We start from the raw sequence: 13,036 nt of genomic DNA, 5'->3' as shown, positions 1-13,036 counted from the left end.
GACTCTCAGGAGTCTTCTCCAACACCACAGTTCAAAAGCATCAATTCTTCGGCGCTCAGCCTTCTTCACAGTCCAACTCTCACATCCATACATGACCACTGGAAAAACCATAACCTTGACTAGACGGACCTTTGTTGGCAAAGTAATGTCTCTGCTTTTGAATATACTATCTAGGTTGGTCATAACTTTCCTTCCAAGGAGTAAGTGTCTTTTAATTTCATGGCTGCAGTCACCATCTGCAGTGATTTTGGAGCCCCCCAAAATAAAGTCTGACACTGTTTCCACTGTTTCCCCATCTATTTCCCATGAAGTGATGGGATTAGATGCCATGATCTTCATTTTCTGAATGTTGAGCTTTAAGCCAATTTTTTCACTCTCCACTTTCTCTTTCATCAAGAGGCTCTTTAGTTCTTCACTTTCTGCCATAAGGGTGGTGTCATCTGCATATCTGAGGTTATTGATATTTCTCCCGGCAATCTTGATTCCAGCTTGTGCTTCCTCCAGCCCAGTGTTTCTCATGATGTACTCTGCATATAAGTTAAATAAGCAGGGTGACAATATGTAGCCTTGACATACTCCTTTCCCAATTTGGAACCAGTCTGTTTGTTCCATGTCCAGTTCTAACTGTTGCTTCCTGACCTGCATACAGATTTCTCAAGAGGCAGGTCAGGTGGTCTGGTATTAGGGAGGCCAAATCATGCCAAGAGCTTAAATTTAAAGCAAGAATAATGGGAGGTCAAGAAGCAAGAGTTAGAACTGGACATGGAACAAAAGGAAGATTCTGAAGCTGGAAACTCATCATTATGTACCTGCTGGGGGAAATCACCTACCTTGGCTCCTTTTTTTCTGACAAGAAAGTAGGATTTATTATGGGCATGACTACAGAGGGGACAGTGCCAAGGTTCTCGTGAGTGCAGGGCCCACCATTTTGCCAGAGGGCCAGGAATAGGGGTATATTTGGCCCCACAGCCATCTGAGATGAACCACTTTTCTGCCACCATGTTTTCAAATGTTTTCAAATTCATCTGCATTAAATTTAGAAAATCCCCCTTCTTGGAGATGTGGAGCTTCTGGCTGCCAGAGAATGTGAACTTGACCCTGCGGAGGGTCTCAGTCACATGCTCCTTGTTCTGCAGCTTGATGCAGATGGACATTATGACTTAACCAATGTGGACCCCAGCCACTGCCCTGGGGCTTTCTGAAGGCACTGCACATACCTGTCTGGAGCCTAGATTGCAGACAGCATGCCAGTCATGTCTGCATGCCCACTGTGAAGGGTCGTATCCAACTTCCTTAGGGCAACTCATGCAGGCAACAGGCTGTACACACTACCGAGGAGGCTGCTATTTGCAGCCATTGCACCCTGGGCTCCCAGGGGGGAAATAGCACAGTTGGCTTGCTTTGCTCATGCTAAGTCACTTCAGTCATGTTCGACTCTGTGCAACCCCATGGACTATAGCCCACCAGGCTCCACTGTCTATGGGAGTCTCCAGGCAAGAATACTGAAGTCAGTTGCCATGCCCTCCTCCAGGAGATCTTCCTGACCCAGGGATCAAACCCGTACCTCTTACATCCCCTGGCAAGTGGGTTCTTTACCACTAGCACCACATAGGAAGCCCACGGTTGGCTAATTGGCTGCAAATTATTGCTTCTTTATGAGGAATCCCTGCATCAAAACTCACATCACTTATTTTTAGCTAAGAAAGTTAGCTTTAGCGATAGATTTGAAATAACTGCCCATTTGTTTTCAAAAGCAATTGTTGCTCAAAATGACCATCCCTTTAATAAGAGTGTAATGTAATAGTTTCTTATTCATTTTGTTTATGACCAGAGTGATTTCTGGAACCTCTGAAATGATTGCACTCCATATTCCTAATTATCACCACATTGCCTTTGCACTCCTGATGTAGGCAAGGTGACAGGAAGTCGCCAAATGTTAGTATTACATTCATCATTAGGACCTGGAAATGCACAGGACCTCAGTGGGGTGGAATGTGCTGATGGTGATGTGGATCCCTGGGAATGCTGAGAATTTTCTCTTTAAAGTAGTTGATCTATTTGAGAAATATACTTGTGTCTTTGACTTCACAAGATTTATGTTTTTGATCATCTAATTTTATATCTTAAATTTATCCTTTTAATATCATACTATTTCAGAAGTTACATTCTACAAAAATAAAATGAAGTCAGTGCCAAATCAGCATTATTGTGAGCCCAACTTTTTTCAGTTGCTATTACCCAGAACCTTTTTTCTTTTCTTTTTTGCTGTTTGTAAACTGTGATGCACTAAGATATATCTTGGAACTTCCCTGGTGGTCCAGTGGTTAAGAATCTTCCTGACAATGGAGAGGATGCAGGATTGATACCTGGCTGGGAAGACTCCACATGGTGCAGGGCAGCTAAGCTTCTGTGCCACAACGACGGAAGCTTGTGCCCTAGAGCCTGTGCTCCGCAACTAGAGAAGTCATCACAGTGAGAAACCCGTGCACTGCAATGAAGAATAGCTCACACATAACAACCAAAGACCCAGAGCAGCCAAAAATAAATAAATAGAATTTTTTTTAAAGGAAATATCTTGACAAATTAACATATATGATATTTTACATTTTGACTTAGCAAATGAATTTAAGACTGAGGTGTCCCCAAGTTAATACTTAGAGCAAGCAGATAGCTATGGGATGTGATTTTGGAGACAAGGAGTTTCTCTCTTCTTGCTCATCACAAAGCTTTACCTTTCTATCACCTGGCAGTCAGGGCCTGAACTCAGGGGAGGCAAGAGAAGCTCCTCAGGTGATAAATCCAGGGTGCTCACTCTCAGTGTCCTGTGAACACCTCCTTGAATTTTGCATCGAAGCACCACTTACCTGGCTCACATCCAGGCCCAGGCAGCAGACCATTTGCGATAAAACTCAGGACAAGTTAATATGGAAATATGCTCTCCAAACAGTATAACACACTGTCATTAACAACCAGCTAATGGAGCCAGCTTCTTAGATTAGAACCCATCCCACCAAAAAGGTTCTTAGGAAATGGGACACTGAGCAAGTCACTTCTGAGGCGCTGAAAGCATTTGAAAAGGTTTGAAGCCTATGGTGCTGCCCAAGGCACAGCATGGAGCCATGACCGAGAAATAGCAGCTAATGGGGCTAATGTGGTGGGGCGCAGGGAGGGGTGCTAGCCTGAGGAAGGAGGAAATCAATGGATCTTTGGCAAGGGTACAAGAGTCTTGAAAAATTCAGTTTGAGTGTGTATATGTATGGATGGACACATACATCATATATATAATATTTCATGTTCATTACTCATGTATATAAACTATATAGTACATACACATACATATACACATGTATGTACACACATGTGCATACATTCACACACATACTATGTATGTATGTGTATTTAGGGGTAGGGGTGGGAAGTCTTACAGTGGACACATAGGAAACAAAGTCACTTCAGGTCCAGGGCTTACATTTACAAGGAAGGCCATCCAGCTAATCTGCAGGCCTTTCAATTTGCCTGAAGCTTATTTCTATGTTTGTGCCAAAGGAAGGGCTCATACCAGCCCTGCTACTGTAATACAGGCGTCAGGCAGCTTTCAACATCATCCTCTGTCAGTGGGCAGCACTCTGTCTATGGAGAGGGCTATATGGTGAAGACTGTGTTAGAATGTCACAGCTCTCAGCTTACAGGGGACCTATGCTCATCTTCCCTCTCTGACTGGTCTGCACTTTGATTTCCCTGTTTGCCCTCAAGCCTTCTGTGTGACTGGGTCTTGCCTCCAGCCTTGGCCTCCAACTCACAGGACCCATGGAGTGTGTCCTCTTACTCAGCTTGGCATCCTCAGGTTGGCCACCTTTTGTACTGCAATGCCCATTTTATGATCCTCGAAGGTATGGTGCATTGTGCTTTGACTCACCTGCTGTTTGATTCTGCTTCCAATGTGTCTCATTCCCAACACACGGCACTAACAAGTGGAGCTCATCGCAACATGACTTTATGTGGTGATGCAAATAAGAGGTCAAAACAGGGCCCCCAAGCAGTTGCAACATAATTTGTAAGCCCAGAGGAGGTGGCTATTTATGAAGCAGAGGGGAGGAGATGTCTAGGGAAGAAAAAAAAACAACACGCTATAAACTTCAGATTCAAATTAGAACTCCTGGACAAACATGATCCTAGAACATGTACCTAGCTCCTGCCCTTGCAGCCCCAACCCCCTTCCCAAGCAGGGCAGCTGCAGGGGCCTTGATCATGAGAGAATGCATGTTTGTTCTCAGCGCCTGACTAAAGCCCAGGGACCCAGGAAGGAAAGGCCAAGAGTGAGCAGGAAAGCACTGCTTTTCCTGGAAAGAGGTGGGCCCCATGGGATCCACATAGTCCTGAAAGAAGGATGGGTATCAACCTGTCTGATTGGTCCTGAAAGGGCTTTCCGTCTTGTCCTTGACGAGTTCTGGAAAAACAGAAGAGGTGAACTGTATCCTCTCTTCTCATGAGGCAGAGAGACAGGCATTAACCATTGTTGCTGCTGTTCAGTTGCTCAGCCGTGTCTGACTCTTTGTGACCCCATGGACTACAGCACACCAGGCTTCCCTGTCCTTCACCCTCTTCTGGAGTTTGCTTAAACTCATGGCCGTTGAGTCAATGATGCTATCCAAACATCTCATCCTCTGTTACCCTCTTATCCTCCTGCCCTCAATCTTTCCCAGCATCTGAGTCTTTTCCAGTAAGTTGGCTCTTCACATCAGGTGGCCAAAGTATTAACCATTATACCCCAGGAAACAGAAATCAGGACTGGGGGGCACATTGTGGATTATAACTGCTTAAGACTCGAACCATGGTAAACACTTAATAATGCTTAATAAGCAAAAATACGCACTGCTGCTAAGTCACTTCAGTCATGTCCAACTCTGTGCGACCCCATAGATGGCAGCCCACTAGGCTCCCCCATCCCTGGGATTCTCCAGGCAAGAACAATGGAGTGGGTTGCCATTGCCTTCTCTGAGAAATATGCACATCTCTCCTTTAAGTCAATGTCAGGGAATACATTTTATGTAAGCATGAATGCTCACTGAAATCAGAAACAATGAATGAATGAATGATTGCCATAGAAACTCTACAATCTGAGGCCTTCTTTTTTTAGGTGGTTAAGTTCTACCAAAACTTAACTGCATAGTACATCTCCAAGGAATGTATCGGAGGTGCAGATACAAAAGGCAATGATTGGAAAGTTGGGGACTTGAGTGTTAGTCCTGCATTGGCATGACTTTGTCTGCCAGGAGTAAGCAAACTCCTGAAAATTAGAACATTGGGAACTTAGAAGAGCTCTAAGCTCCTTATCTTTTATTCCTTTCTGAAAAAAATTGTTTTGGTTTAAAATAGAAACTCCAAATAGCCCTCAGGACAGTCCCTGTGTTGTTGGTGGCCAGTTCATAAGAAGATAAGGTTGTGTTTGCACATGACTAATGTGAGATTGATGTGAGAGTTAGATTGTGAAGAAGGCTGAGCACTGAGGAACTGATGCTTTTGAACTGTGGTGTTGGAGAAGACTCTTGAGAGTCCCTCGGACTGCAAGGAGATCCAACCAGTCCATTCTGAAGGAGATCAGCCCCGGGATTTCTTTGGAAGGAATGACGCTAAAGCTGAAACTCCAGTACTTTGGCCACCTCATGCGAAGAGTTGACTCATTGGAAAAGACTCTGATGCTGGGAGGGATTGGGGGCAGGAGGAGAAGGGGACGACAGAGGATGAGATGGCTGGATGGCATCACTGACTCGATGGACATGAGTCTGAGTGAACTCCCGGAGTTGGTGATGGACAGGGAGGCCTGGTGTGCTGCGATTCATGGGGTTGCAAAGAGTCGGATATGACTGAGCAACTGAACTGAACTGACTGAACCTGTTATCTTGAATTTTTCCACCTCAATATGCAGGTCCCAATTTCAATTTCTCACTCACCTCCTTCCCCTGATACTTCTTTTAAGGTGAGAACCACAGTCTACTGAGTGGTGATTGCCTTAGCCGCCATATTACCTCTTATCCTAAGCATAAACCAGTGAAGGTTATTGAAGGTGAGCTGCTTTTATGGGGCCTGAGATTAGCAAAGCAAAAAGCCATTGACAACACCCTAAACAACAAAGAACATTCTGGTACTGCAGGCCACCCTTCAAAATGCTAGTGAATCTTTCACTTTTCACTGGGGTCCAAAGAAACTACTAAAGTTTGACTCTTTTAAAAGATGAATTCCTCTGTGGTGTTAGACCAAGGGCTTTAGGCTGTTGCCTGGCAACAATCATAAAGGCAAGAGTAGCCTAAATCCTGAAAAGATCTAGTAAATTAGGAAAGAAAATTGCCTGCTGCCCTATAGCATGTCAAAGTCATCCTGCTTTAGGAGTCCTGTAAAATGACAGTGAACATCCAATAAGTGGAGTCTGAAGTCTTTTCTTCCTTAAAAATCACAGAACAGTGAGTTGACTTTGACAAAGGGAGATAACGCTTGGAACACTTTCAACAAACCCATCATTAATGAGTTAACGCTGTCTTAGACTCACGTAGCCTTTCACGGGCGGCATCTTAGCAAGTCTCCTGATAGGGGACTAGAAGTGGGAGGAAGATTCCCAGAAGCTACTTAACAGCATCCTTGCCCACAAGCTCTTCTTAAACTCTGTCATGCCCCAGAGCTCGCTATCTCACTGGATGGGTCAATATATATTTTTTTTTTTCCTTGACCAATATAGTTTTGTAAAGTTCTCTGAGAATACTCTTCCTTAAGAGCTGGAATTGTTTCTAGGTAACTCAAATATTGGTTCTCATTCTCATATCTTTTACCATGGAACAATTAACACTCACTGCTGCAATAGACAAGCCCTTAAATGTGGATGCCTTAAAACAACAAAGGTTTATTTCTTGCTCAAGTCCAGTCCAGCACAGGTTGGACAGCCAGCTCCTTAGAGCTCACCAACCTGGAACATGTTGCCAAGCCAGATAACAGAAATTTGGTGGAAGCAGGCTAGCTCTTAGCACTTCAGTCTGTAAGTGGCAACAACACACCTGCTCCAAATTCATTACTGGAATTGCAACTGACAAGCCCCCAATTTGGATGACTGAGAGCCTGGGAAATGTAGGACAGCATAAATGTAGGAATTTGGTGGGTGCCAATTGTGTCTGCCACACCCTGTTCCCCAGCCAAGCACACCGATGGGAAGCCTGAGGCAGGTACCAGGATCCAACCCATCATCATGACATTGAATCCTGAAAGCAGGGCCATGCCAAGGAACAGCTGGTGTTTCTATGATCCAGAGGGGGCCCAGCAGTCATTCCTTCAAAGTCTGACATCTGGCCTTCTGTCTCTGTGCAGTGCCCTGAGTATGTGACTTTCTCTGTATCCAGGCTGGGTGTTTAGAGGGCTTAGTGGTGTGAATCCCAGCTGTTCACACTTGCTGTTACTGTAAATATCTGTACTTGTGTGTCAAATCCACCTGCCAATGCAGGAGACACAAGTGACCCAGGTTCGATCCCTGGGTTGGGAAGATCCCCTGGAGAAGGAAGTGGCAACACACTCCAGTATTCTTGCCTGGAAAATTCCATGGACAGAGGAGCCTGGCAGGCTACAGTCCATAGGATCGCAAAGAGTCAGACATGATTGAGTCAGTGAGCACACTCCAGACTCAGAGATTAAGAATTTGACAGGATGAGGGAAGGATGTCACATAATTATGTCATTTGGTGCTGCTGCTGCTGCTAAGTCGCTTCAGTCGTGTCCGACTCTGTGCGACCCCATAGATGGCAGCCCACCAGGCTCCCCCGTCCCTGGGATTCTCCAGGCAAGAACACTGGAGTGAGTTGCCTTTTCCTTCTCCAATGCATGAAAGTGAAAAGTGAAAGTGAAGTCGTTCAGTCGTGTCCGACTCTTAGTGACCTCATGGACAGCAGCCCACCAGGCTCCTCCGTCCGTGGGATTTTCCAGGCAAGAGTACTGGAGTGGGGTGCCATTGCCTTCTCTGATGTCATTTTAGGTTAATTAAAATCATGTTAATTAAAATCTGCATTTCAGATACTCCCAAGTGGCTAAAAGTAAGATGACATCTAGGAAAAGGACATAAGATTCTCTAACGGGCTGAAGAACTATGTTGTCATCAGACTCTGAATTGGGAAACTGAGACTCAGAAAGATTGAGTAAATTATCTATACTTACCAGAAGACAAGCCTGGGACCTGCGATTTCTCATCCAGCGCCACATGCTCTGTTAAGGGCGTGCCAAGAACTAGATTACAGTCACCTCCATTCTTTCTCTTTTCAAATGTCAGAATACCCAGCTGACACTGCAGGAGAGAAAAAGATAGACAGCCAGGCCCTCTCTGATCATGGCACCTCTGGTGTCAGCACCAGGCAAATAATAGGTGGTGGCAAATGCAGATCGAAATCATGCAGAAATTAGTGGCGAGATGAGGACAATAAGAGGCCTCTGATGGCATAATTGCTTCTCCGCGGGGTGTTCCAGCAGCTCGAGGTTGCGGTGCCCAGACTATAAATGAGTCTGCACTGGGGGTGTCACCACAGCCAATACAACGGGATATGAAGAGGGAGGAGGCAGCCACAGGCATGGAGTTTCTGAAACCAAATGATATATGAATTGCTGGAATGCTGTTCAGGAAAATTTACACCTCTTTAAAAGCTTTACACTTTGAGGAAGAAAAGGCAAAATGGCACTTTAGCACTGACTCCATCCTGACTCCTGCAACGTTGGTGTTGTCAACATTCACTTTCGTAATAATAGCCTCGACAGGTATTTTAAAAAACTATCGTTAGGCAACCGTAAATTTTTCAGACATGTTTTATTCCTCACTGGTACTAGAATTTTTCCATGATAGCATCTGGCAGTCCATGATGATGTGGATCACGACTACGGAAGGGACAGAACACTCATGACAACACAGGGGATCTCGTGAACCCACAGCAGGCAGTGCTGAGTAGCAGTTTACAGAAGCTTTTAATGAGAATTTTCATGACCATAGTGGCAATGGCAAATGCGTTCTAAGAAATAAATGAAACGTGGGGATTCACAGATGATTCTCATCTGTGACATTTGCATGGTACTCTTGCAATCTCATACTCTTGCTTCTTGATCCTTCTAGAAGGAAAAGTAGTTTCATTTGTCCCCGTTCAAAAGCATATATTCAACTGCATTACTTAAAAGCCCCTTTTGATTTTTGTAGTCCCTATTCTCTTATGCTTCTCTAGTGGCTCAGACAATAAAGAATTCGCTTGCAATGTAGGAGACCTGGATTCAATTCCTGGGGCAGAAGAGTCCCTGGAGAAGTAAATGGCAACCCACTCTAGTATTCTTGCCTGGAAAATTCCATGGACAGAGGAACCTTGCAGGATACAGTCCATGAGATCGCAAAGAGTTGGACACGACTGAGCGACTAACACTTTCACTTTCATTCTCTTAGGCAGAGTAATAATTATTAACATTTGATAGTTTTTCCACACACACAGCCAGATTTTAATGTCTTATTCAAGCCTCATATGGCAATTGTAAAGTAGATTGGACAGACATTATTTTTTTAAGATTTATTTGTTGCTGTTGTTTAGTTGCTAAGTCAAGTCTGACTCTTTGCAACTCCATGGACTGTAGCCCAACAGGCTCCTCTGTGCAAAGACTTTCCCAGGCAAGAATACTAGAGTGGGTTGCCATTTTCTTCTCCAAGGGATTATTTATTTATTTAGCTATGTCGGGTCTTAGTTGCCATACTCAGAGTCTTCGCTGTGTCATGCTCTGCATGGACTCTAGTGGTGGTGTAAGGGCTTAGCTGCTCCCTGACTTGTGTGACCTTGGTTCCCCGACCAGGAGTCGAATCACACCGCCTGCATTGCCAAGCAGATTCTTAACCACTGGACTGCCAGAGAAGTCCCATGGACAGACATTATTATCCCCACGTTTAAAAGTGAGGACGTGTGAGATTCAAGATGTTAGGTATTGATACTTTGCCCATGATCACACAGCTAGCAGGAAATAAAACCAAAATTCTTCATCAGGACTCACTCCCTGCTTCCTTTCAAAAGGCTACAAGACCTGTAGAGTCTCATTGTTCCCAAGTTTACCAGTCAGACTCATTTTAAAAAATAGACCCTGGAGCACAGATTGTGTCCAGAGTCCCAGTACCCTGAAACAGCCCTGATGGCGTTTGAAAACAAGGTGATTGAAGATACAGGCTCTGAGCCTGGAATCCACAAACAGCTGGGGCTGCATCTGTAGAACCCTGACAGTTTTACAAAACACTAAGTCATGTTCATTTTCCTGGGGAAAAAGGCTCTGGCTTTCAAAACTCTTCAAAAAGTTAAGAACCAATAATTCAAAAGTAATAGGATGGCTTTCAAAACTCTTAAAAAAGTTAAAAACCAATAATTCAAAAGTAATAGGAATATCCTAAAATAGCATTTCTCAATCTTCATAAACCTTCCTCTCATGAATCAAAACAAAGAAGAATCATAAATAGGACATAGCTCTGCTTTGTTTTTAAACTACATACATCATCGCATCCTCCAAAGACTTTAATATACTCTTGCTCGCCATCCCTCCCTATCTCTCTCACCCCACAATTCCTTCTGTGGAATAAGTTCACCCCGGCTGATTAAAACTACTGTCCTTGAACTCAGAAGCAATGCCTGATGGGAATGGAAAGAATTCATAATTATGGATGACTGGGGAACACTGCCCTCTTCTGTCTTGCATTTTTTTTGTTGTTGTTATTTGTTGTCCAGTTAATGAGATTAGTTGGGAAGAGACTAGAGGTCAGATTTAAGAGTCAAGAAATATCCTCATCGAGTCAGCATAGCAGCAGTTTACCCTAATTTATGAAATAGCCAAAGTAAAAATGTAGCAGTTTAAAAGCCAATGGACAAGAATAAATAGCAATTCTTTTTTAAAAAAAAAAATTATTGGAGTATAGTTGATTTACAAGGCTGTGTTACTTTCTGAGGTACAGCAACTTGAATTAGATATTTGTTTACATATATCATCTTTCGGGGAGTTCTTTCCCATTTAGGTGACCACAGAGCACTGAGTAGAGTTCCCTGTGCTATACCGTAGGTCTCACTAGTTATCCATTTTATATATAATATCAACAGTGTATATATGTCAATCCCAATCTCCCAATTCATCCCACCCTCTTTTCCCCGCTTAGTGTCCATACATTTGTTCTCTAAGTCTGTCTTTATTTCTGCTTTCCAGATAGGTTCATCTGTACCATTTCTCTAGATTCTACATATACGCCTTAATATACGATATTTGCTTTCCTCTTTCTGACTTACTTCACTCTGTATGACAGTCTCTAGGTCCATCCATGTCTCTCCAAATGGCATAATTCTGTTCCTCCTTATGGCTGAGTGATATTCCACTGTACATATGTGCCACATCTTCTTTATCCACTCCTCTGTTGATGGACATTTAGGTTCCTTCCAGGTTCTGGCTATTGCAAACAGTGCTGCCGTGAACACTAGGGTGCATAAATTTTTGGAATTAAGGTTTCTCTGGGTATATGCCCAGGAATGGAGTTGCTTCTTTTTTAAAAACAATTTTATTAAGGTAATGTTGACATATACTGAGCTGTACATGTTTAAAATGCACAATTTGATAAATTGTGATATATGTAAACTCCATGGAACCATCACCACAATCAAGATAGTGAACATATCCTTCATCCCCCAAAACTTCATTTCTCCTTTGTAATCTCTCCCTCCTGTTCTTCCTCAGCCTCAGGGAATCACTCATCTGTGTTTTACTTCCATTTTCTGGAGTTTTATACAAACGGAATCAGTCATATATTGCGTACTCTTCTGTCTGGCCTCATTTCTGAGCATGTTGGATACGTGCTCAGTTGCTCAGTTGTCTCTAACTCTTTGTGACTCCATGGGACTGTAGCCCAACAGGTTCCTCTTGTCCAGGAATTTTTCAGGCAAGAAACTGGAGTGGGTTGCCATTTCCTCCTCCAAGGGATCCTGACCTAATGATTGAACCCACGTCTCTTGCCTCTGTTGTGTCTTCTGCATTGGCAGAAAGATTCTTAACACTAGCACCATTTGGGAAGCCCTATGTTGGCAATGGCACCCCACTCCAGTACTCTTGCCTGGAAAATCCTACGGACGGAGGAGCCTAGTAGGCTGCAGTCCATGGGGTCGCGAAGAGTCGGACACTACTGAGCGACTTCACTTTCACTTTTCACTTTCATGCATTGGAGAAGGAAATGGCAACCCACTCCAGTGTTCTTGCCTGGAGAATCCCAGCGATGGCAGAGCCTGGTGGACTGCTGTCTATGGGGTCGCACAGAGTCGGACACGACTGAAGCGACCTAGCAGCAGCAGCAGCAGCAGCACGTTGGATATATCAAGTTTATTCTTTCTAGTGTTGAATAGTATTCTACTGTATAGATATGCCACAATTTGTTTATGCATTTACCTATTGATGGATATTTGGGTTATTTTTGATTGGAGGTTATTACAAACAAAGTTGCTGGGAATGTTCCTATAAAAGTCTTTGTATGGCTTTCATTTCATTTGGCTAAATAACTGAGAGTATAATCATGGGATCACATGGGGCCAAGAGTTTAAAATTTTAAGGAAGCACCAAATTTTTTTCCAAATTTTTTGTACCATTTATATTCCCAGCAGCCATATATAAAGTTCCAGTTCTTTGACATCGCCTCCAACATTGGTATGGTTAAACCTTTTTCATTTTACCCATTCTAATAGGTATGTAACAGTATTTTATCATAATTTTAGTTTGCATTTCCTTAATGGCAAATCACATTTAGAATCAAACCAGATACCCACCAGAAAGACTCAAAGGGCTCAAACAAGCCTCTGAAGTCCAGCACACAAGGACCCAGAGACCCCACAAAGACTGAGACAGAACTGTGTCTGAGTGTCTCCTGTGGAGGTACAGGTCAGCAGTGGACTGCCACAGGGGCAGAGGCTCTGGGTGCAGCAGACTTGGGTATGGTATAAGCCCTCCTTGAGGAGGTCACTGTTAACCCCACTATAGAG

At 43.7% G+C, this 13,036-nt stretch overlaps 1 long non-coding RNA gene and 1 other non-coding gene across 2 annotated transcripts; both read right to left on the bottom strand.

Annotated features, from left to right (window-relative positions):
* Positions 1–1,276: 1,276 nt before the first annotated feature.
* Positions 1,277–1,409, bottom strand: LOC112587707. The gene has a single exon (XR_003112198.2). It is a non-coding gene; the product is annotated as a small nucleolar RNA SNORA70 (small nucleolar RNA).
* Positions 1,410–2,518: 1,109 nt separating this feature from the next.
* On the bottom strand, positions 2,519–11,966 carry LOC123327660. Its single transcript, XR_006542296.1, has 3 exons — positions 11,306–11,966; positions 8,187–8,602; positions 2,519–4,102 (listed from the first exon to the last, which is right to left on the bottom strand). It is a non-coding gene; the product is annotated as an uncharacterized LOC123327660 (long non-coding RNA).
* Positions 11,967–13,036: the final 1,070 nt, after the last annotated feature.

The sequence above is a fragment of the Bubalus bubalis genome, chromosome 10 (genome assembly GCF_019923935.1).
Source record: "Bubalus bubalis isolate 160015118507 breed Murrah chromosome 10, NDDB_SH_1, whole genome shotgun sequence".
Classification (NCBI taxonomy): domain Eukaryota; kingdom Metazoa; phylum Chordata; class Mammalia; order Artiodactyla; family Bovidae; genus Bubalus; species Bubalus bubalis.
Note: the sequence above shows the minus strand (reverse complement) of the source record. Positions and strands in the feature narration are given on the sequence as shown.